The 25,119-nt window shown below is 42.8% G+C and overlaps 1 pseudogene; it reads left to right on the top strand.

Moving 5' to 3' along the window:
• The first annotated feature begins 452 nt into the window (after nt 1-452).
• On the top strand, nt 453-23,293 carry LOC111953940 (poly(U)-binding-splicing factor PUF60-like; annotated as a pseudogene).
• Nucleotides 23,294-25,119: the final 1,826 nt, after the last annotated feature.

Here is a 25,119-nt window from a genome sequence, read left to right as displayed (position 1 = left end):
AAGAGAGTAGTAGAGGAAGATGGGTCCAGAGCAAGGCATCCTAAGAGGCTCCCTGTGAGTAGGTCAAGGCCAATAGAGAGCAATGGGAATACCATGTGCTTCAATAAGGTTGCCTTCTTAGCATTCAAAGCCATGGTTATCAACTGTACTGRAGAAATGGAATGTAAATCACATAAAATAGATGCTGTGGTGGCAGCTGCAGAGAAGTACTTGGGTGTACAAGATGGTTGAAGATGGTTTGCTGTTCTCCCAAGCTGCCGGCCTGGTGTAGGATCAGATAGGGCCAAGTAGCGTAATACTGTTGAGTTGTTGTTTATAGGGCAATATTTCTTCCCTTTTCCCCGTCCTMTTCCCTTCCATTTTTGTGTAGCTGTATAGGGATACAGTCAGTGGCCCGTGACCGGCCTCACACTCAGGACAGGAGGTGGCGGTGTATGCACCTCACAGTTTGACGCAATCCGCCAATTCAATTTAAAGAAGAAGAAGAACGGCGGGGCCTATTCAAGAAGGTGTGCTTATGGCGTTGACGGAGATTGCGGTAAATAGCTTGCWAAATAAGTTAAATATGAACTCAGTTATTGTTTTCTTTGTTCTGTTTGTTTAATAGTTGTGCGTATACATCTATTGTGGGAATTACGGGTTTATTCCCATTAACCATGTTTAATTTACAAAACCTGAATTTAGGCATGAGGCCTTTTAGCTAGCTAGCTTGCTATCTACTGCGACAATTTGCTGCTGGCTAATGCTAWTTAGCTACACAAATAAAGCAATCGCTAAATGTGTCGTATTTGTAGCCAACTAATCACAGATCGAGCTGCTAGTGTGACAGACTATTGTTGGAATTACAATGCATGAGTCATGATTGAAAATGGTGAAATGCTATTTAGCCTAACGATGCAACGACCAGCTTAGCTAGATTGCTACGTTAGCTAGTTAACTGACTATAGCTCGCCTAACGTTAGCCCGACCGACGTTAATTTGAGCTTTACTGAAGTCTATCAAGTCAGTCAACGAACTAAGCTAGCTTTGTATTGCTTCRATACGAACACTATGCATTATATACTAACTAGCTACATAGTTATCTAGCTAAATTGGTAGGAAATTAGSTAGGCAAACACTCGGTGCAAATGGAGGATACCAAGTTTACCGCCTTGCAGCTGCTAACATATTAGTCTGAAAACATTTTCTCTCTCAGACTTTTTGAATTGTTAAGGCTCCCCATCACTCTTCCCCTTGGGGTTATCCTGCCTCTGGTGGTCCCAGCGTTTATCAGGTTGTAGGTAAGGAAATCATCTCTTCGCACCCATTGTGCGTTCCAATCTCTGGTGACTGGTCTGATTTTGTGCTTTTAGGCCTATAACTATCCAAATCAAGATGAACTGCTTCCCCTTCTCCTGTACGATATATGCACTGTGATGATTCTCAATCTCTATACCTCAAATCTCTTAAAGATGGTCATAGTAGAACAGAGATGCAGCGTACCAAATGTGCAGTGCATGGCACAGCAAATGTTATTAATTTCTCCAATGAATATGTGTTCCTGTCTCTGAGGATGCTCAGATGTGTATTTATTTATTTCTTGCTGTGGTTCTTCAGGGAGGGACAGCTCTGATGATGGAGAATGGACAGGGCACAGGTGGGAAGCTTGGCCTGCCGCCTCTCACCCCGGAGCAGCAGGAGGCTCTACAAAGGGTGAGCCTATTACATAAACATGACTAAATACAGGTGTATACGTAATGACTCAAGATCAGTCAATTTGCCTGCAGTTCCACTATTCTCTCTCACGCGGACTGACTTTTCTTCAGGCAAAGAAATATGCTATGGAGCAGAGCATTAAGAGTGTCTTGGTGAAGCAGACCATTGCCCATCAGCAACAGCAGCTCACCAACTTGCAGGTGAGACGTGCTGAATTCTGTACTCCTGCAACTAAACTCTCCATCCTCTTGACCATATGTTCTTCTCTTAACACCAACCACATGCACTCGATTTTAGCCTTATTTCTGAGAGTAACTTGGACTATCACATATACAGTTAAAAGTATCTGCSCTAGTAACTTTGTCGTTACAAACATTACTTGATTGTTCAGTAGCACAAAAAAATTGTAACATCCTTCACAACTGCAGCACAGCATATACAAGTGTATTTCTCTGCTTACGGTGATGGGATAGGGATGTATGTCCTCTTGCTTCTGCCTCTCTTTTTCAGCTGGAGAAGATCAACATGAAGACTTAGTTAAACATGTTGAATGCTTTGCACTTGGTCCCACATAGGGTGTTTGAATGTCTTGAATGTGGGGAAATGTTGTGAAATGCTTCGGGGCAGATTGGAGTGGGTGGGACTGCAGAGGGAAAGTCATATCAGTCCTGAAAGTCTTTTAGGGGATGTGTGTCTAGCTGATGTATATSAAAGTAATGACATTTGAAAAAGCAAAGCTTAAATATCTAACCTACTTTTCAGCATCTTTTTCATCTTTACTGTCTTTCAGATGGCAGCAGTGACAATGGGCTTTGGCGATCCTCTCTCACCTTTACAATCGGTCAATAGATTATTAAACTTTTTTCTCTGTTCGCATTCCTGTTAAAAAGGACGGTTACCCTTCTTTGATCGGCCACTCTGGCCTCAATCATAGCCATAGCAGCTGACCAAAGAACTCATATTTCAAAAGAAGACATGGTTTTTAATATTKTAATTATGAGGGACCAGTGTTTCTGCATAATTCAGTCCGGTTAATGAAGCCATGTGTTTGTATGCCCACTGCACCATTTCAGAAGAAATACCCTGAAGTACTTCCACTAGTGGCAACAGCTGTTGATGTTTATTTTTTATTTTTTTTAACACAAAGTGATTTATATTAGGACGTTATGTATGAATTCATACATTTGAGCACAATATAAACTTCATCGGGGCATTTTAGCAGTATGATGGCTTTTTACACTAGCCTGAAATGGCTATCCAAGGGTGGTTGAGAAAATTAACATGGGGAGGTCCATGTCTTCTTTGTAAATATGCTGGTACTTTGCATTGATTGAAGCTGAAAAAGCCAGCTTTGGTGTGGGGCTAAAGAGGGTTAGCAGTCTCTTTCAGTAACCAAAGATGAGAGAACTGCTCAAACAGGAATTTTTGGCAATCTCAAATTTTTATGTTGTAACAGGGGAAATCACTTTTCTCTTCTGTAATAGATTAGGCTGTTAGTTTTGCTGTGGGTGATAGTAAAAGCAGCTATGCTCAAGTAAAAATACTTGAGTAAAGGACCCAGTAAACTCTGCTTTCAGTGGTTAACCATCCCTCACTCCCCTTAGAGACGTAAGTGTAAAATGTTTTCCTTAGGCTTTTAATGGATGCTATTCAACTGATATAGGTTTTTATTTCATTTGTGCACCATGTTGAAATGTCACAATATACAGTATATGCAGCCCTGGACTACAGGTCAGTTTCAGGAGCCAAATATTAGCGGACATCCATGTTGTCACCTTCAGTGCTTTCACCCATATTAATGCAGTAATGAGAAATATACATTTTTTAATTACTTAGCTGTTTGGGTGCCTGCATTCACCAAATTGTTAAGCTTTGTGTAGATAGTCGCAAAATCGTTGTCTGGGACTCTGTCACGTATGCCCAGATTGCATCTGTCCCTGACATTGGCCTGTACGTCTATTGTTGGGAAAAGTAAACACCATACAGAATTAAACAAATAAATGACATTTCAATGTAAATAAATAAATAATAATTTACCCATACACATCTAGATAGATTTATTTTTGTGTGTTCTTGCTTTCTTAGACCCCCTAAACATCATGGTGTGTTTTTCTCTGGGGTTACCAGGTGGCGGCTCAGCGTCAGCGTGCTCTAGCCATCATGTGCCGGGTGTATGTGGGCTCCATATACTATGAGCTCGGGGAGGACACCATCAGACAGGCCTTTGCCCCTTTTGGCCCCATCAAGAGCATTGACATGTCATGGGACTCCGTTACAATGAAGCACAAGGTCCGTGTATAGAGCACCCTTAAACCACATCACACAGCGTTGCAATGTGATTAGAATTAGATCTGTACTAAATAATGTGAGGGGAAACTTTTGAAGCACAGCAGGAGAATGTGGCATGCACGTGTCTGTAATGCGGTGGACTGTTGTCCCATGGTTGTGTCTGTCTGTGCAGGGCTTTGCCTTTGTGGAGTATGAGATCCCGGAGGCGGCACAGCTGGCTTTGGAGCAGATGAACTCAGTCATGCTTGGGGGCAGGAACATCAAGGTGAGTGGCCTGGAGAGTCAGCCTGTCCGGCCCAGTGGAAGTGGACCTCTCAGAACCCCCTCTATACCCCTGGAAAGAGGGGTGCTCCTGCTATTACCTTTTTAACCTTTTTGTTTTCTTTTCATTTCTATCGAGAACGCATGGAGCCAGTTCGAAATCCTCATTTCGCTCTTTCRGTGTAACTGAACTATTATTTCTGTGTGAATCACTAATTGGTAGTCTTTCTAAATTCTGTATGGAAGTGTATCTAAAGCCACTCATTTCTTTTGTCTTTCTTTGCTTGTATGTATGTCAATTCATTTACAGGTATGCGTGTGTGTGTTTGGGTGCGTGTGTTTTGTGTGTGTGCGCGCATGTCTGTGTGCGCGCGGGTGTTTTTTTTGTTTGTTTTTTGTGAATGTCTGTGCTGTGTTCTGCTTCCATGATGTCATCACCACATTGTTTTAGTGACCAGTTCCTCTAGGAAGCCCGGGCAGCGTACGATGATGTGTTGCTCTGTGTCCGAGATGTGCTGATGATGGGCTGCGCCTGGTTGGTGTCGCTTGGCCGCCCCACCTGCAGCACAGATCATATACTACATAGCCGCTTATAGAGACGCTCCAAACACTAGGCTATAGATGTACAGTTAGAGGAGATGCCTCCGACTTCTCGGTCCTAGAAAGTGTAGTGCTAGCCACACGTGTGGTTTTATTTTGTTAATTTTATAAGCATTTCCACTAGTTGATCCTCTTTTTTTATTTTTTCGTGATCTTCGCTCTAGTTAATTTCCAGGTGACGATTTTAAAGTGACTATCTGAGTTGTTGGTATGTTGTCAGTTTCCATAATCCAGAAAGAAAAGGGAGATTGTGAGAAAAGTGTCAATAGAAGGCGTTGTCTCTACTCTATAGTGCAGGTTGTCACGTTTCACYTCACTCGTATTACCTAAGCCTTTGCAGAAAGCCCTGGTGGAAAGATGCTGTTTAGCAAGGCTAGTGGAAACTTGGCAAAGAATACATTGGGCTGCGATTACATTTTAGTTATTTAGCGGATGCTCTTATCCAGYGCGACTTACAGTAGTGAGTGCATACATTTTTTTCTTTGGTACATTTTCGTACTGGTCCCCGTGGGAATCGAACTCACAACCCTGGTGTTGCAAGCGCCATGCTCTACCAACTGAGCCACACGGGACCAATTGCAAAGAGAAATGGTCTCCTTCGATCTCTAATTGCATTGCTCCAGTTGAAGGCGTTAGGTGATTTTGGAGCTCGAGGTGTTGCGTTGCTCGGTCAGTGGGCTGTGACARCCCACTCATTGGCCCTGTGCTGGTATCTGTGCTGTAGGTGGGGCGGCCAGGTAACATTGGTCAGGCGCAACCCATCATCGACCAGCTGGCAGAGGAGGCYCGCGCCTACAACCGGATCTWCGTMGCRTCCGTCCACCCTGACCTCTCAGACGAGGACATCAAGAGCGTCTTTGAGGCCTTCGGGAGGATCAAGTCCTGCACGTTAGCCAGGGACCCCACCACAGGAAGACACAAGAGCTTTGGCTTCGTCGGTGAGCAGAGAGGCCCCTGGCGGGTGGCGGCCCTCGGGATGTGCTGTTGCTGTGTGTTTGTCCTCCTAACTTCTCCTTTTCCCCCCTCTCTCCCTGGCAGAGTATGACAAGCCCCAGTCGTCCCTGGATGCAGTGTCCTCCATGAACCTGTTTGACCTGGGGGGCCAGTACTTGCGGGTGGGCAAGGCCGTCACCCCGCCCATGCCCATGCTGACCCCCACCCAGCCTGGTGGCCTGCCGCCCGCTGCAGCCGTGGCTGCTGCAGCAGCCACCGCTAAGATAACGGCCCAGGCAAGTATGATTCCCTTCCAAAGGGATCTATTGGCCTTCCAGGTAAATATACCTCTGATATACAGTGAGCTCCAAAAGTATTGGGACAGCAACACATTTCCTTGTTGTTTTGGCTCTGTACTTCAGCACTTCGGATTTGAAATGATACAATGACTGAGGGTAAAGTGCTGACTGTCAGTTTTAATGTTAGGGTAATTTCAGCCGTATCGGGTGACCCATTTAGAAATTACGCCACTTTTTGTACATGGGGGACCAAACATATTGGGACAAAGTCACTTATGTGTATTAAAGTAGTACAAATATTTGTGCTAGCCTCCAGAGTGGCGCAGCGGTTTAAGGCACTGATCCCAATGCTTGAGGCGTCACTACAGGCCCGGTTCAATCGCAGGCTGTGTTGAAGCCGACCGGGTGACCCATGAGGCGGCGCACAATTGGCCCAGCATCGTCCGGGTTAGGGCAGGGTTTGGSCGGCCGGGATGTCCTTGTCCCATCGCGCTCTAGCGACTCCTGTGGCGGGCCGGGGGCATGCACGCTGACATGGTTGGCAGTTGTACGGTGTTTCCTCTGACACATCGGTGCGGCTGGCTTCCGGGATAAGGGAGCAGTGTGTCAAGAAGCAGTGCGGCTTGGCGGGATCGCGTTTTGGAAGACGCATGGCTCTCAACCTTCGCCTTCTGAGTCCGTACAGGAGTTGCAGCGATGCGACAAACCTGTAACTACAAAAAATATATATTTGTGCCTCTAACTTTCTCACTAATCATTACTCACGATTCATTCAGGATTATCCATAATCACAGTAGCATCCACATTAATGTTGAAGTGTTTAGAAACATTCTATTCTTATTTACAATAAAAGTGACTCCAAAATGACTACATTATTTACCATTAATTTCTATTGGGCACAAAATAATCTGAAATGCAACCAAAACAAACAATAAATACATCCAAAAAATGTGTAGAGTCACAAGCTTGATATAGTCATTGCGTGCTATGAATATAGGACCAAATACTAAATATTTTAATATAATACGCAAGTGAATTWGTCCCAATACTTTTGGTCCCCTAAAAATGGGGGGTGAACTATGTACAAAAAGGGCTGTAATTTCTAAATGGTTCACCCGATATCAWAATACCCTCAAATTAAAGCTGAAAGTCTGCACTTTAACAGTTACTGTATCGTTTCAAATCCAAAGTGCTGGAGTACAGAGCCAAAACAACTAAACATTTGTCACTGTCCCACTACTTTTGGAGCTCACTGTAGGTAGRTAGGTGTGACCTTTTATTAAAATGTGCTAAGTATAATTAATATACTAACGATAGAAATGTAATGTATGTGTATATAAAGCTGAATGTTCTATTTTCATTAACATATATTTTGATGTGCCCTGCTGTAGAATTTAGTACAGTATTTGATGAATTGATAATGCAGAACCCGTGCTGGGCAATATAACGTATTCTATGTTCACTACTCTGTGTTTGCTAACATGTGCTGTGCCATGTCTGCTTGTTGTGATGTGAGCTCAACCCACGGTTGCAAAAGTTTATCCCCTGTGAAAAGAGGGCTGGCCCTCTTCCCTTGTAATTCTAAGTACTATAATACTAAGAAGCAAAGCTCTTCCTGAAAAATATACTGAACACAAATGTTGACGCAACATGCAAAGATTTTACTGGGTTATTGTTCGTATAAGGAAACCAGTTAGATGAAATACATTCATTAGGCCCTAATCTATGGATTTCATGACTGGGCAGGGGCGCAGCCAAGGCTGGGCCTTGGAGGGCATAGCCCAATCAGAATCAGTTTTTCCCCCCCACCAGAGGTTACGTGTGGTCTGACATTGGAGGCAGCTTATTGTAGAGAAATTAACATTCAATTCTCTGGCAACAGCTCTGGTGGACATTCCTGCAGTCAGCATGCCAATTGAACGCTTCCTCAACTTGAAACATCTGCGGCTTTGTGACAACTGCAAAAATTGTGTTTTCCCCAGCACAAGGTGCTCTTGTGTAATGATCATGCGTCTTTAATCAGCTTCTTGATAGGCCACACCTATCAGGTGGATGAATTATCTTGGCAAAGGTGAAARGCTAACTAACATGGATGTAAACAAATTTGTTAATGATTTGAGAAATAAGCTTTTTGTGCATATGGAACATTTATGGGATWAATTWATTTTTTCAMCCCATGAAACATGGGACCAACACTTGTTTATATTTTTGTTCAGTGCTTTTGGGTGTGGAAGCTAATTACTCCCTGGAGTCTCACTGCTATATCTGGCACTGTTAACAGTAGTCATACTTCTGTTTAGTAATAAATAGTATTGTTATGAGTTTAGTGGATGTTTATATTGACAATTTGTAGTTGTAGAATATTGTACATTGGCTTGGCTCTATTAATCTGACATGAGCCTTGAGGACTGTAGGATTGGGCTATTTTACAGTATCAGATATTGAAGGTAARAGCCATCGTTGATTGTGACAGACGAGATATATATATTTCAACCTGACTGACACCAAGCAGTAAAAAGCTGACCGGGCAGCACGGCCACGCCAAGTTGCCTATTCCTTAGGTTATGCAGGCTATAGCAGTTTCAATAAATGTTAAACAATTTACAGAATGAAAGAGCAATGTAGACAGAGKTAAGATTTTCAACAAAGCAGCACAAAATGTCCAGTCAGAATGATTTATTTACAGTTGAAGTCGGAGGTTTACATACACTTAGGTTGGAGTCGTTAACTTGTTTTTKAWCTACTCCACAAATTTGTTGTTAACAAACTATAGTTTTGGCAAGTCGGTTAGGACCTCTCTAGGAGGCAGAACGCGTCTCCTTCCTGAGCGGTATGACGGCTGCGTGGTCCCATGGTGTTTATACTTGCGTACTATTGTTTGTACAGATYAACYTGMTACCTTCAGGCGTTTGAAAATAGCTCCCAAGGATGAACCAGACTTGTGGAAGTCTACTTTTCTTTTCTGAGCTCTTGGCTGATTTATTTAGATTTTCCCATGATGTCAAGCAGAGGCACTGAGTTTGAAGGTAGGCCTTGAAATACATCCACAGGTACACCTCCAATTGACTTAAATGGTGTCAATTAGCCTATGAGAAGCTTCTAAAGCCATGATATAATTTTCRGGAATTTTCAAGCTGTTTAAAGCCACATTCAATTTAGTATATGTAAACTTCTGACCCACTGGAATTGTGATACAGTGAATTATAAGTGAAARGATCTGTCTGTAAACAATTGTTGGAAAAATTACTTATGCCATGCACAAAGTAGATGTCCTAACCGACTTGCCAAAACTATAGTTTGTTAACAACGTATTTGTGGAGTTGTTGAAAAACGAGTTTTAATGACTAAATTAACAGGCACCTCATTGATTATATGCACCGCAGGACAAGCTAGTTAACCTAGTAATATCATCAACCATGTGTAGTTACTAGTGATTGTGAAGATAGTTTTCTCTAAGTTAAGTTTAATGCTAGCTAGCAACTTACCGTGGCTCCTTGCTGCACTCGCGTAACAGGTGGTCAGCCTGCCACACAGTTTCCTCGTGGAATGCAATGTCATCGACCATAATCGTRGTCCAAAAATGCTGATTACCYATTATGAAAACTTGTAATCGGCCATGCCGATTTAATCGGTCGACCTCTAATAAAGTTGAAGCTCATTTCATTTTTTTACCGCAGGTGTCTATTTTAAGTCTTTCTCCCGCCGCGCTATTCATGATCAAACAATGAATTTATCTGACTGAATTCTAGGCATTAGGAGTTKTCAAAGTTGAGTAATTTGAATAACCTGATCGGCCTAAGATAATGAGGGAGAATAAACGTTAGCAAGATTGAAAAATCGAAGGAGTAGTTTGAAGAAACCTTATAGTTGAGAAGCTTATTCTAAAAGAAATCATGCATGCATCCTTGTCCTTGCGAACCGAACGGCCAAAGTCCAAATCCTACTAATTAAAATAGCCTATCAAAAGCATTAAGACAAGTTAAAGTTATGAGTATTTCCTATATAGGCTWTTCTAATAGTGTTTAATGTTCTAAAGTTGCAGCTTTCAAATAGTAACATTTGTGAAAGTCAGTCTATAGGCGATTCTCTATCACATCAGTTGCGTGTTCTGCACCCAGGCCCATCACACGACGAACAGCCAACGAGGCTCCTGACTGTCACTTTTACGTCGGCGCACACACACACACACACACACACCTCTTTCGTGCCACAGCTCCAACCGTGAGGAATAATTATCTTAAAATAAAAGATTTGGCTCCAAAATATATTTTGGCATGATTCCTCTCGTCCCTCCCGTTGTCTAAATTTCCTTTCGTAGGATAGCCGCAGGCAAAGTCATCAATAACCGTAGGATGATTGGTTGAGCCTTCTTGTTTGCGTGACATCACCCCGAGCCCTTACCAAAACATGGCTGATAACTTATCTCGCCTCGAACCTAAACCCAGTAGGAACCACCAGCTTCAATGATGGTTCTTAAAATGCGTATCATTTGGCCCTAATCTATGGATTTCACATGACTGGTAATGCAGATATGCATATGTTGGTCACAGATGCCTTAAACAATTTTTTTTTTAAAGGTAAAGGTGTGGATCAGAACCAGTCAGTATCTGGTGTGACCACCACTTGCCTCATGCAGTGCGCCACATCTGCTTCGCATTGAATTATTCAGGGTGTTGATTGTGGCCTGTGGAACGTTGTCCCACTTCTCTTCAATGGCTGTGCGAAGTTGCTGGGTATTGGCGGGAACTGGAACATGTTGTCGATCTAGAGCATCCCAAACGTGCTCAATCGGTGACATGTCTGGAGAATGTGCAGGCCATGGAAGAACTTGGACATTTTCAGCTACCGTGAATTGTGTACAGATTCTTGAGACATGGGGCTGTGCGTTATCATGCTAAAACATGAGGTGATGGCGGCGGATGAATGGCACGATAATGAGCTTCAGGATCTCATCACAGTATCTGTGCATTCAAGTTGCCATCGATTTAAAATGCAATTGTGTTCATTGTCCGTAGCTTATGCCTGCCAATACCATAACCCCACAACCACCATGGGGCACTCTGTTCACAATGTTGACATCAGCAAACCGCTTGCCCACCCAATGCTATACACGTGAGCTGCGATTGTGAGGTCGGACAAATTTTCTAAAACATCGGCAGCTTGTGGTAGAGAAATTAACATTCAATTCTCTGGCATTGTGTTGACACAACTGCACATTTGAGTGGACTTTTTTTGGGTCCCCAGCACAAGGTACACCTGTGTAATGATCATGCTGTTAATCAGCTTCTTGATATGCCACACACTGTCAGGTGGATGGATTATCTTGGCAAAGGAGAAATGCTCACTAACAGGGATGTAAACAAATTTATGCACAAAATTTGACAATCTGGGATCTTTTTATTACAGCTCATGAAACATGGGACCAACACTTTACATGTTGCGTTTATATTTTTGTTCAGTATAGTTTATCCAGTGACCACTGCATTTTAGAAGGATAGTTACTGACTGAAATGTAGCTAGCTAGCAAACTGGCCAGCAAATAGCCACAAATGTTACTAGCCAACTAGTCGTGGATGACCTATTATTTGATACATTTGGGTTAACTTGTTCATATCAAGCAACAGACAGCTTGCGGGAAGGTAAAAAATAACAATTAGTGGACTCGTTTTATGAAGGATCGGACAGTGAAATGGATTGGTTAGGTAGCTGGTAAGGCTTTAATTTATTTCTTAATTAAGCTGAAGCTGGGTTTCCCAAGTTGTTCAGTGCTTAGTGCTCATGCTGGCGAACAAGCTAAACCAGTCTTGGGTGACGTCACTCACCCTAGAAGGCTCAACCAGTCACCTGACTTAACTCAAGAATATTAATGACTTTGCCTCCCGACTATCCTGCGAGCTCGCGCTGGTGGTCCTTTTTTACCGGTCTMTTTAAAAATGGTCTTTTTGTGAAGTCTTTTGGGGGTTGGCCAATAGGGGGCCAATATCATTGAATATCGCAATGTTTTGTGGGTACTTAATCACGATAGGACAAAGGTGGACATCCCCCAACCCTAATGCAGAGTAGAGCACTATACATGCTGTATGAAGTCTGACTGTGCAACCTCACTGTGTTTTCCTGCTAATGCGTCCCGCCCCTCTCTCAAGGAGGCTGTGACCGGGGCGTCCATCTTGGGGGCGATGGCCGGGGCGAACCAGATGGGCCAAATGGGTCAGATGGGCCAAATGGGACAAATGGGACAAATGGGACAAATGGSCTCCATGGGCATCCCTCAGGCAGTCATGGCTGCCCAGGCCCCCGGAATGATCACAGGTGTGTATCGAGACATGTGTGAGTACAAAGAGTATTGTCCACTGACCTATGCACTCACTTAGGTCTGTTTTGAATCTTTTTAGAGGGTTAGAGGATCGTTCTAAATGATTTAAAGTGTGTATCTTATCTACTCAATGCTACAGTGTTGAGCGGGATTATCTGGTCAGCCAGGTTTTGTAGTTTTTCCATCTGATCCTGCTCATTTGAGATTGTGTTAAAAYAAAAACTTGACTACAGTTTGTTCACATGTGACCAATTAGACAAACAATGACATTGCAACAGAGGATTTGACTCCTATGAATGGCCATGTTCTCTCGGAAACCATATTAATGAAGATGTATTTATGTATGGCTCATGTGTGTGAATGTCCCTGTAGGTGTGACTCCAGTGCGTCCTAACCTGCCAGTGCTGCCCCAGGTGGGCCTGGTCAACCCTGTGCTGGCTTCACCGCCTGTGATCACCAACCCAGCCCAACTCAACCCCTCTCTACAAGAGCTTCAGAAGAAGAAGCAGGAGGAGAAAGAGATGCTGCAGGATGGGACAGGCCAGGAGATGTTGAGCGACCAAGAACACATGAGCATTTCAGGAAGCAGCGCCAGACACATGGTCATGCAGAAACTGCTGAGGAAATCAGAGGTAAGATCAGACATGAAGATGTGTGCGTAAATATAGTTATTTCGGAAAGTTTTCAGACCCCTGGACTTTTTCCACATGGTTACGTTACAACCTCATTCTAAAATGGATTAAATTGTCCCCCCCCCTCCACCTACCCCATAATGACAAAGKAAAAATAGTTTTTTATAAATGTTTGTACATTTATAATTATTCAGACCCTTTACTCAGTACTTTGTTGAAGCACCTTTGGCAGCAATTACAGCCTCAAGTCTTCTTGGGTATGTATCTACAAGCTTGGCACACCTGTATTTGGGGAGTTCCTCCCATTCTTCTCTGCAGATCCTCTCAAGCTCTGTCAGTTTGGATGGGGAGCATCGCTGCACAGCTATTTTCAGGTCTCTCCAGAGATGTTCGATCGGGTTCATGTTCAGGCTCTGGCTGGGCCACTCAAGGACATTCAGAGACTTGTCCCGAAGCCACTCCTGCGTTGTCCTGGCTGTGTGATTAGGGTCGTTGTCCTGTTGGAAGGTGAACCTTCGCCCCAGTCTGAGGTCCCGAGTGCTCTGTAGCAGGTTTTCATCAAGGATCTCTCTCTACTTTGCTCTGTTCATCTTTCCCTCGATCCTGATGTGTCTCCCAGTCCCTGCCGCTGAAAAACATCACACAGCATGATGCTGTGGGTCGATGTGTAAATTAGGTATCCGGTTTATTTTGAATACATTTGCAAACATTTCTAAACCTGTTCTCGTTGCAATTATGGGGTATTGTGTGTAGATTGATGAGGAAAACACATGTATTTAATCAATTTTAGAGAAGGTTGAAATGTAAACAAAATGTGGAAGATGTCAAAGGGTCTGAATACTTTCTGAATACACTATCTACTATTATATTATACTATTAATACTTTTACATATGTATTCAGACCCTTTGCTATGAGCTCAATTTCGAGTCTCAGGTGCATCCTGCCGCCCCATGGGCCTAGTGGTTAGAGCGTTGGACAAGTAACCGAAAGGTTGSAAGATCGAATCCCCGAGCTGACAAGGTAAAAATCTGTCTTTCTGCCCCTGAACAAGGCAAAGTTAAATAAGTTAAATGCAGCATTGAAGTTCCCCAAGAACACAGTGGTCTCCATCACTTAAATGGAAGAAGTTTGAAACCACAAAAACTCTTCCTAGAGCTGGCRGCCCGGCCAAACTGAGCAATCGGGGGACAAGGCCCTTGGCCAGGAAGGTGACCAAGAACCCGATGGTCACTGACAGCCTCTGTGGAGAATCTTCCAGAAGGACACAACGATCTCTGCAGCAGTCCACCAATCAGACATTTTTATGGTAGTGGCTTGACGGAAGCCACTCTTCAGTAAAAGGCACATGACAGCCCGCTTGGAGTTTGCAAAAAGGCACCTAAAGATTCTGACAATGAGAAACAAAATTCTCTGCTTTGATGAAACCATGATTGAACTCGAATGCCAAGCGTCACTTCTGGAGGAAACTAGGCATGTCACTTAAGAACAAATTCTTATTTACGATGACGGTCTAATCCGGAAGACACTGGGCCAATTGTGCGCCGCCCTATGGGACTCCCAATCAATGCCGGTTGTGATACGTTCTGGAATTGAACCAGGGTCTGTAGTGACGCCTCTAGCACTGAGATGCAGTGCTTTTAGACTGCTGCGCCACTCGGGAGCCCATGCTGTGGGGATGTTTTTCAGCAACACTAACCTTGACAAACTTCATCAGATGACAGTCCTATAACATCATATTACACAATACATATATGCTTTGTTCGAAAATGTGCATATTTAGCGGTACAAATCGTGGTTTTACAATGTGAATACGTAGTCAAAATGCWAAAAATTGTCCGGAGAAACCTTGGATAGTCACCTAATCTAATCAAATAACTCATCATAAACTTTACTAAAAAATACATGTTGTACAGCAAATGAAAGATACACTAGTTCTTAATGCAACCGCTGTGTTAGATTTTTAAAAATAACTTTAGTACGACATACAGCTTACGTTATAGCGAGACAGCGCCCAAAATCAGCCGCGCGGAATATGGTCTAAACATTTTCAACAGAAATACGAAATAACATCATAAATGGTTCCTCTTTTGAGAGCTTCCATCAGAATGTTGTACAAGTTGTCCTTTGTCCAGAATAATCGTTGTTTGTTGTAGAATGTCCTCTTCGCCTGTCGAATTAGCAACCAAAGCTAGCCATGTGGGCACAAACGTGCCCAACATCACATAACGCAAGAAAAAAATGCCAAAATCGCAAGAACTGATATAACTCGGTTTAAAATAACTACTTTATGATGTTTTTATCACATATATCAAATAAAATCAGAGCCGGAGATATCTAACGTCTATATCGAAAGCTTTTCAGAACGCAATCTGGGGTCCCTTCTCGCGCCTTCCAAGACAATGAAAATTCTGGTCACGTCATTCCAAAAGCTCTTGTTCGGCCTCAGATCAAGCTAGACACCCCATTCCACCTCTCACTGCCTATTGACATCTAGTGGAAGGCGCATGTAGATCCATAGATTTTAGGCAAATTAATAGGAAGGCCCTGGAACAGAGCCTCGATTTCAGATTTTTCACTTCCTTATAGGAAGTTTGCTGCAAAATGAGTTCTGTTTTACTCACAGATATAATTCAAAGGTTTTAGAAACTAGAGAGTTTTCTATCCAATAGTAATAATAATATGCATATTGTACGAGCAAGAATTGAGTACGAGGCAGTTTAATTTGGGCACGATTTTTTACAAAGTGAAAATAGCGCCCCCCTATTGAGAAATTAACTGACCCTCTCTGCCTATTCATCGCCATTTTACCTGTTGTTGTCTTAGCTGAATAGCTGTTGTTGTCTTACCCATTGTTGTCTAAGCTAGCTCTCCCAATCAACACCTGTGATTGCTTTATGTCTCGCTTTGTCTCTGTCAATATGCCTTGTTTACTGTTGTTTAGAATAGTTATCATTGTTTTAGTTCACTTGCGGAGCCCCTAGTCCCACTCAACATGCCTCAGGTACCTCTTTTGTCCCACCTCCCACACATGCAGTGACCTCACCCAGCATAACTAGTGCATCCAGAGATGCAACCTCTCTTATCGTCACTCAATGCCTAGGTTTTTATCTCCACTATACCCGCACCCTACCATACCCGTCTGTACATTATGCCCTGAGTCTATCCTACCACGCCCAGAAATCTGCTCCTTTTATTCTCTGTCCCCAACGCACTAGACGACCAGTTTGATTAGCCTTTAGCCGTATCTTCAACCTACTCCTCCTCTGTTCCTCGGGTGATGTGGAGGTTAATGTTGCGTGTCCCCAGGTGCTCTCATTTGTTGACTTCTGTAACCGTAAAAGCCTTGGTTTCATGCATGTTAACATCAGAAGTTTGTTTCCCTCCCTAAGTTTGTTTTACTCACTGCTTTAGCACACTCTGCCAACCCTGATGTCCTTGCCGTGTCTGAATCCTGGCTTAGGAAGGCCACCAAAAGTTCTGAGATTTCCATCCCCAACTACAACATTTTCCGTCAAGATAGAACTGCCAAAGGGGGAGGAGTTGAAATCTACTGCAGAGAGAGCCTGCAAAGTTGAGTCATACTAGCCAAGTCTGTGCCCAAACAATTAGAGCTCCTACTTTTAAAAATCCACCTACTTTTAAAAGTCTCTCAKTGTTGCCGCTTGTTATAGACCCTCCTCYGCCCCCAGTTGTGCCCTGGACACCATATGTGAATTGATCGCCCCCCCATCTATCTTCAGAGTTTGTACTGTTAGGTGACCTAAACTGGGACATGCTTAACACCCCGGCCGTCCTACAATCTAAACTAGATGCCCTCAATCTCACACAAATTATCAAGGAACCCACCAGGTACAACCCTAAATCCGTAACCATGGGCACCCTCATAGATATTATCCTTACCAACTTGCCCTCCAAATACACCTCTGCTGTTTTCAATCAGGATCTCAGTGATCACTGCCTCATTGCCTGCATCCGCTATGGGTCCGCGGTCAAACGACCACCCCTCATCACTGTCAAACGCTCCCTAAAACACTTCCGCAAGCAGGCCTTTCTAATCGACCTGGCCCGGGTATCCTGGAAGGATATTGACCTCATCCCGTCAGTAGAGGATGCCTGGTTGTTCTTTTAAAAGTCATTTCCGCACCATCTTAAATAAGCATGCCCCTTTCAAAAAATGGAGAACTAAGAACAGATATAGCCCTTGGTTCACTCCAGACCTGACTGCCCTCGACCAGCACAAAAACATCCTGTGGCGGACTGCAATAGCATTGAATAGTCCCCGCGATATGCAACTTTTCAGTGAAGTTTGGAACCAATACACAGTCAGTCAGTTAGGAAAGCTAAGGCTAGCTTTTTCAAACAGAAATTTGCATCCTGTAGCTCCAACTCCAAAAAGTTTTGGGACACTGTATAGTCCATGGAGAATAAGAGCACCTCCTCCCAGCTGCCCACTGCACTGAGGCTAGGAAACACTGTCACCACTGATAAATCCACGATAATCGAGAATTTCAATAAGCATTTCTCTACAGCTGGCCATGCTTTCCTCCTGGCTACCCCGGCCAACTACTCCGCAGCTACTTTCCTAAGCCTCCTCAGCTTCTCCTTCACCCAAATTCAGATAGCAGATGTTCTGAAAGAGCTGCAAAACCTGGACCTGTACAAATCAGCTGGGCTAGACAATCTGGACCCTCTCTTTCTAAATTATCGCCGCGTTGTTTGCAACCCCTATTACCAGTCTGTTCAACCACTCGTATCGTCGAGATTCCTAAAGATTGGAAAGCTGCCGCGGTCATCCCCATCTTCAAAAGGGGGTGACACTCTAGACCCAAACTGCTACAGACCTATATCCATCCTGCCTGCTATTCTAAAGTCTTCGAAGGCCAAGTTAAAGATCACTGACCATTTCGAATCCCACTGACCTTCTCCGCTGTGCAATCCGGTTTCCGAGCTGGTCACGGGGTGCACATAGCCATGCTCAGGTACTAAACGATATCATAACCGCCTATCGATAAAAGACACTACTGTGCAGCGTCTTTCATCGACCTCGGCCAAGGCTTTGACTGTCAATCACAGTATTCTTATCGGAGACTCAACATCCTTGGTTTCTCAATGATGCGTCTCGCCTGTGTTTCACCAACTACTTCTAACGAATATGTAGCTTCAGTTGTCAAATCGGACGGGGGCTCTGTTGTTTTCCGGACTCTTTGGCAGTCTCTTATGGGGTTTAACCCACGGGTTCAATTCTCTGGTGACTCTCTTTTCTCATATATATTCAGTGGGGAGAAAGTATTTGAATACCCGCGATGTTTGCGGTTTTCCTACTTACAAAGCATGTCGAGGTTTCTGTCATTTTTATCATGGTAAACACTTCACTGTGAGAGACAGAATCTAAAACAAAATCCAGAAAATCAGCATTGTTAATTTTTAAGTATTTAATTGTGCATTTTACTTGCATGACATAAGTATTGTACATCAGAAAAGAGACTTAATATTGGTACAGAACTTTGTTTGCAATTACAGAGTTCATTGACGTTTCCTGTAGTTCTTGGACCAGGTTTTGCACACTGCAGCAGGGATTTTGGCCATCTCATACAGACTTCTCAGATCTTCAGGTTTGGCTGTCGCTGGGCAATACGGACTTTAGCTTCCTCCAACGATTTTCTATTGGGTTCAGGTCTTTGAGATGTCTAGGCACTCAGGACTTGAATGCTTCTTAGGCGGAGCATCCTTAGTTGCCCTGGCTGTGTGTTTCGGGTCGTTGTCAATGCTGGAAGACCCAGCCACGACATTTAATGCCTCTACTGAGGGAAGGAGGTGTGGCCAAAGATCTGCGATCATGGCATCATCTTCCTCATAAGTGCAGTCGTCCTGTCTTGCAGAAAAGATCCAAGAATGATGTTTCACTCCATGCTTCCGGTTGGATGGTTGTTCTTGGGGTTGTAATCATCCTTGCTTCTCCTCCAACGGCGAGTGGGTTTAGACAAAAAGCTCTATTTTTGGTCTCATCAGACACATGACTTCTTCACCATTCTCTGGATCACCAGATGGTCATGTGCAAACTTCAGACGGGTCTGGACATGCACTGGCTTGAGCGGGGGACTTGCGTGCACTGCAGGATATTAAATCGCATGACGGCGTGGTGTGTTACTTAATTTGGTTTTATTTGAGATTGTGTCAGCTCTTTTCAGGTCATTGACAGGTCCTGCCGTGTAGGTTCTGGCTGATCCTCACCTTCTTCATGATATTGATGCCCCAGCGAGTGAGATTTGCAATGGAGCCCAGACGAAGGGTGGAATTGACCGTCAATTTGAACGTCTTTCATTTTCTAATAATTGCGCACACGATTGTGCCTATTTCTCACAGATTGACTGTTTTTTCAGTGTGTATGCCATCAGCTTGCTGGGTCTAAAATTTTTATAGTCCACTGACTGTCTAACTGAGCTCTGCTGGTTCTTAGGCCATTGTGGTGTAGGGAGGTTGGGAAGTCTGTTTGTATTGTAGTGTGTGGAAGGTCTCTTTTATACACGCTAAGTAGTCGGTAAGACAGGTGGAGTTTAAGAAGGGTAATGCAAGTGAGAGAAAGTGAGGGCTGTCATCAAGAAAACTTACAGGGTTGTAGAGAGCGGAATTTCTTACTGGTTGGTAGGTGATCAATATTTATGTGGTCAAAAGATGAACTAATTATACTTATAAAATATACAATGTTGATTTTTCGTGGATTCTGTTTTAGTGGTGACATCTCTCACATGTTGAAGTGTATATAGATCAAGAAGGGTACAGTTACGTCTACATGCTTTGTCAGTAGGAAACTGACAAGGGATTTGTAAGTGTTATAATAACTTTGGTGTCTCCCACTGTATATCTGAATGATGTCTCTCTGGCTTGCTTGGTGATGCTCCTGATGCACTCTACACGTTGACGACACCATTTGTGAGGTATATCATTGGTCATCTTTGGACACTGTTTATCTCTCTGGGTTGTGGGGAGCTAGCATCCAACTGGCCGGACCTCCAGTGTAAAATGCAGGAGCGCAATTCAAATAAATTACAAAAAAAATTACTTTCATGAAATCACACATTAATATACCAAATAAAGCTACACTTGTTGTGAATCGCAAAGTGTCAGATTTCAAAAAAGCTTAACGGCGAAAGCAACGATGCTATTATCTGAGGATAGCAAAAAACGACCATCATATTTCAACCCTCACGAGAAATAAGATATAATTCATGCTTACTTTGACGAGCTTCTTCTGTTTGCACTCCAGTATGTCCCATAAACATCACACATGGTCCTTTTTGTTTCGATTAATTCCGTCGATATATATCCAAAATGTCATTTATTTGGTGCGTTTGATCCAGAAAAACACCGGTTTCAACTCGCGCAACATGACTACAAAAGTTACCTGTAAGCTTTGTCCAAACATTTCAACTACTTTTTGTAATACAGCTTTAGGTATTTCTTAACGTAAATAATCGATAAAATTGAAGATGGGATTACTGTGTTCAATACCGGAGGAAAACAAAGTGTAACTTCTTTCAGGTCACGCGCCTCTAACAAAGAGTACACTTCCCTCTACCCTCATTCTGAACAGTGTTACTTCTTCATTTCTCAAAGGAAAAACCTCAACCAATTTCTAAAGACTTTTGACATCCAGTGGAAGCGATAGGAACTGCAAGAAGGTCCCTTAGAAATCTGGATTCCCAATGGAACCCCATTGAAAAGTGACCCCCCCCCCCAAAAAAAAAGATCTGAATGGTTTGTCCTCGGTTTCACCTGCCAAATAAGTTCTGTTCTAGTCAGACATGATTCAGTGTTTTCTATCCAAATCTACTAATAATATGCATATCTTAGCTTCTGGGTATGAGTAGCAGGAAGTCTAATTTGGGCACGCTTTTCATCCAAAATTCCGAATGCTGCCCCCTATCCTAGAGAAGTTAACAAACCTCCAAACGAGCGTCAATGCCATACAACACTTCTTCCGTGGCCTCCAACTGCTCTTAAACGCTAGTAAAACTAAATGCATGCTTTTCAACCAATTTGCTGCCCCCGCCCGACTAACATCACTACTCTGGACTGTTCACCTAGGTGTCTGGTTAGACTGTAAACTCTCCTTCCAGACTCATATTAAGCATCTCCAATCCAAAATTAAATCTAGAATCGGCTTCCTATTTCACAACAAAGCCTCCTTCACTCATGCTGCCAAACATACCCTTGTAAAACTGACTATCCTACCGATCCTTGACTTCGGCGATGTCATTTACAAAATAGRCTCCAACACTCTACTCAGCAAACTGGATGCAGTCCATCATTGCCATCCGTTTTGTCGCCAAAGCCCCATATACTACCCACCACTGCGACCTGTATGTTCTRGTCGGCTGGCCCTCGCTACATATTCGTTGCCAGACCCATTGGCTCCAGGTCATCTATAAGTCTTTGCTAGGTAAAGCTCTGCCTTATCTCAGCTCACTGGTCACCATAACACCCACCCGTACAACACACTCCAGCAGGTATATCTCACTGGTCATCCCCAAAGCCAACTCCTCTTTGGCTGCCTTTCCTTCCAGTTCTCTGCTGCCAATGACTGGAACGAATTGCTAAAATCGCTGAAGTTGGAGACTTATCTCCCTCACTAACTTTAAGCATCAGCTATCTGAGCAGCTAACCGATCGCTGCAGCTGTACACAGCCCATCTGTAAACAGCTCATCCAACTACCTTCCTCATCCCCCGTATTGTTTTTATTTACTTTTTGGCTCTTTTGCACACCAGTATTTCTACTTGCACATCTATCACTCCAGTGTTAATTTGCTAAATTGTAATTACTTCGCCATTATGGCATATTTATTGCCTTACCACCTCACGCCATTTGCACACACTGTATATAGACTTTCTATTGTGTTATTGACTGTACGTTTTGTTTTTCCCTTGTGTAATTGTTTGCCGCACTGCTTTGCCTTATCTTGGCCAGGTCGCAGTTGTAAATGAGAACTTTTTCTCAACTGGCCTACCTGGTGAAATAGAAAATAYAAATTTTGTTAATATGGACACCAAGGAAGTTGAAGCTCTCAACCTGTTCCACTACAGCCCTGTCGATGAGAATTGGGGTGTGCCCGGTCCTCCTTTTCCTGTAGTCCACAATCATCTCCTTTGTCTTGATCACGTTGGGTGAGAGGTTGTTGTCCTGGCACCACACATCTGCAGAGAAGAATGGGAGAAACTCCCCAAATACAGGTGTGCCAAGCTTGTAGTGTCATACCCAAGAAGACTCGAGGCTGTAATCACTGCCAATGGTGCTTCAAGAAAGTACTGAGTAAAGGGTCTGAATACTTATGTAAATGTGATATTTCTTTTTTTGTCTCGTCATTATGGGTTATTGTGTATAGATGGAAGATTTTTATTCGATCCATTTTAGAATAAGGCTGTAATGTAACAAAATTTGTAAAAAGTCAATGTCTCAATAGTTTCCGAATGCACTGTATTTGCCTTGTTTAAATGCAAAAAAATTACAAAAGTTGCAGTACTTTCACTGAAAAGTAGATAATATTTTTAATGTAATGCGATTTGGGTAGGAATACATATTGACTTGTCTTCCCCTCCCCAGTCTACGGTGATGGTGTTACGGAACATGGTGGGGCCAGAGGACATCGATGACGACCTGGAGGGCGAGGTGACAGAGGAGTGCGGCAAGTTTGGTGCCGTCAACCGGGTCATCATCTACCAGGAGAAGCAGGGGGAGGAGGAGGATGCCGAGATCATCGTCAAGATCTTTGTGGAGTTCTCCATGGTCTCGGAGATGAACAAGGCCATCCAGGCACTCAACGACCGCTGGTTTGGGGGTCGCAAGGTCATCGCGGAGGTCTARGACCAAGAGCGCTTTAACAGTAGCGACCTCTCCGCATAAACTGTCCGAAATGGTCGCCCAACACCCATCCCATACCCGTTGCTCAAACTCACTTCAGCCACTATCACTGCTGCTAGAGATTTGGGCCTCTTTTTAAATTGTAATTTTTTTTATTGATGTTGATGTTAATATTAATATTATTAATGGTCTCTTTTGAGGGATTGGTTAAGAAAATAATATTTGCACCTCATGGATTTTGTTTTGTCACCTACTGTGAAGACTTGATTTATTTTGTATTATTTGCAGTTTTTTTTGTTATCAAATTGAGAAGTCATTAGGTTACCCCCATTTTTAAGTTGTCAGGACTCTTTAAAAAGCAATTTAGAGCTATTGGTTCCCATTTACCCACAAAAATAAATTCTTCAACTATGTGAATGTCTGTTGTGAATTTCTTATGGGTTTGGGAAGGAAAAATCCAATTTCAAATACTAATATTACAAATTTCTTGACATTTCAATAGAACATAGTCATTTCAGTTAGCTACTGTATATTTAATTTTAGTTATTTCAAAATGGTCTGACAGCAATTATTGACCTTGGCTGTGAAGACCACTAATTAATCTTTAAAACATTTTTTTTGTCAGCATCACTGGGGTTTGGGACAATTTTTTTTCACGTTTTTATAAATTGAGTTTCAATGATTTAGATGCATTGAAAATGGATACTGAACACATTTGAATGAGATCTGTTATTTTGTTAAAATGTTTCTGATTGTGGAATTCCCAGTTTCATAAAGCTTATTTTATATAACACTAGATTCTGGAGACTTTTTTTACAAGGTTGAATAATTGACTGGTTGTAGCCTATAATAGGCCTAATTTATACTGTATCTTTGCAAGTGTTGCATGAAAATGTGTTGGTAAATGAGTCACCATCTGTCGATAATTGTAAAAATGTTGATTCTGAAAACATARACCTGTACCTATGTTTGTCCTGTACAACCGCGGGTTGCTGAAATTCATACTTTCAATCTCAACTTTGATCGAAAACAGACTTTTTCCTAATTTGTGTTGCTCAGCTCAGCACAAGTGTGCTTGTGCCAATTGAATCTCAGTTTGTAATATGTCAAGGCCGCTACTTCTCCAGATGAGCGACACAAATTAGGAAAAAGTTGGTTGTATAATATACTGAACACAAGTATAAACGCAACATGTAACAATTTCAATGATTTTATTCAGTTACAGTTCATATAAGGAATCAGTCAATTGAAATATATTCATTAGGCCCTAATCTATGGCTTTCACATGACTGGGCAGGGGTGCAGCCATGGGTGGGCCTTGGAGGGCATAGGCCCACTGGGGAACCGGGCCCAGCCAATCAGAATGAGTATTTACCCACAAAAGGGCTTTATTACAGACAGAAATACTTCTGTTTCATCGGCTGTCGCTGGTCTCAGACGATCCCGCAGATGAAGAAGCTGGATGTGGAGGTCCTGCAAATTTTAGTGGCTTTTTTATCACCAAGCACAAAGTACACCTGTGTAATGATCATGAAGGTTAATCAGCTTCTTGATATGCCACAGCTGTCAGGGTTATCTTGGCAAAAGAGAAATGGCCACTAACAGGAATGTCAACAAATTTGTGCACAACATTTGAGAGAAATAAGCTTTTTATGCATATGGAACATTTCTGCGATCTTTTATTTCACCTTGTGAAGCATGGGACCAACACTTTACATKTATTTTTCAGTATATAAAAGTTGTATTAAAAGTATGAATTGTATCACCCTGCTGAAGGACTGTAGTTGTACAAGACAAACATGGGTACAGGTAAGCATTTTCAGAATTGCCATTTTTACAAGTATCGACTAATGGGATTTCAATGTTACTAGCAAATCGTGCGAACAGTTATCAWTACTCAACTCCACCTCCATATAAGAGAACTGAGTTGAGTGTTCCTCAGCAAGCATGAATGAGGTCACATGTCTACCTGTCAYCGGGCGCACTCATGACAATCTACGATAGGCCTACGCATTTGCTGAATTCGGCTGAGTTTAAGTCTACTTTGCTTTCATTACCGCTAGATGGGGGTATAAAGCAACAAAAGCAGAGCGGTTTCGCCACGAACCTAAAGGCAACCATCTTCTAAAAGGCACATTTAAGACCTCCTAGCCCCTTGGGGTCGCTATTACATATGTGCAGTTTTGGGTGCTTGCCGAGGGAGGGAGAAGGAATGAATGGATGCACTTGATTTTATTTT

This window comes from Salvelinus sp. IW2-2015, linkage group LG27 (genome assembly GCF_002910315.2).
Source record: "Salvelinus sp. IW2-2015 linkage group LG27, ASM291031v2, whole genome shotgun sequence".
Taxonomy (NCBI): domain Eukaryota; kingdom Metazoa; phylum Chordata; class Actinopteri; order Salmoniformes; family Salmonidae; genus Salvelinus; species Salvelinus sp. IW2-2015.
The sequence above is the reverse complement of the archived record's forward strand: the minus strand, read 5'-3'. Positions and strand labels throughout refer to the sequence as shown.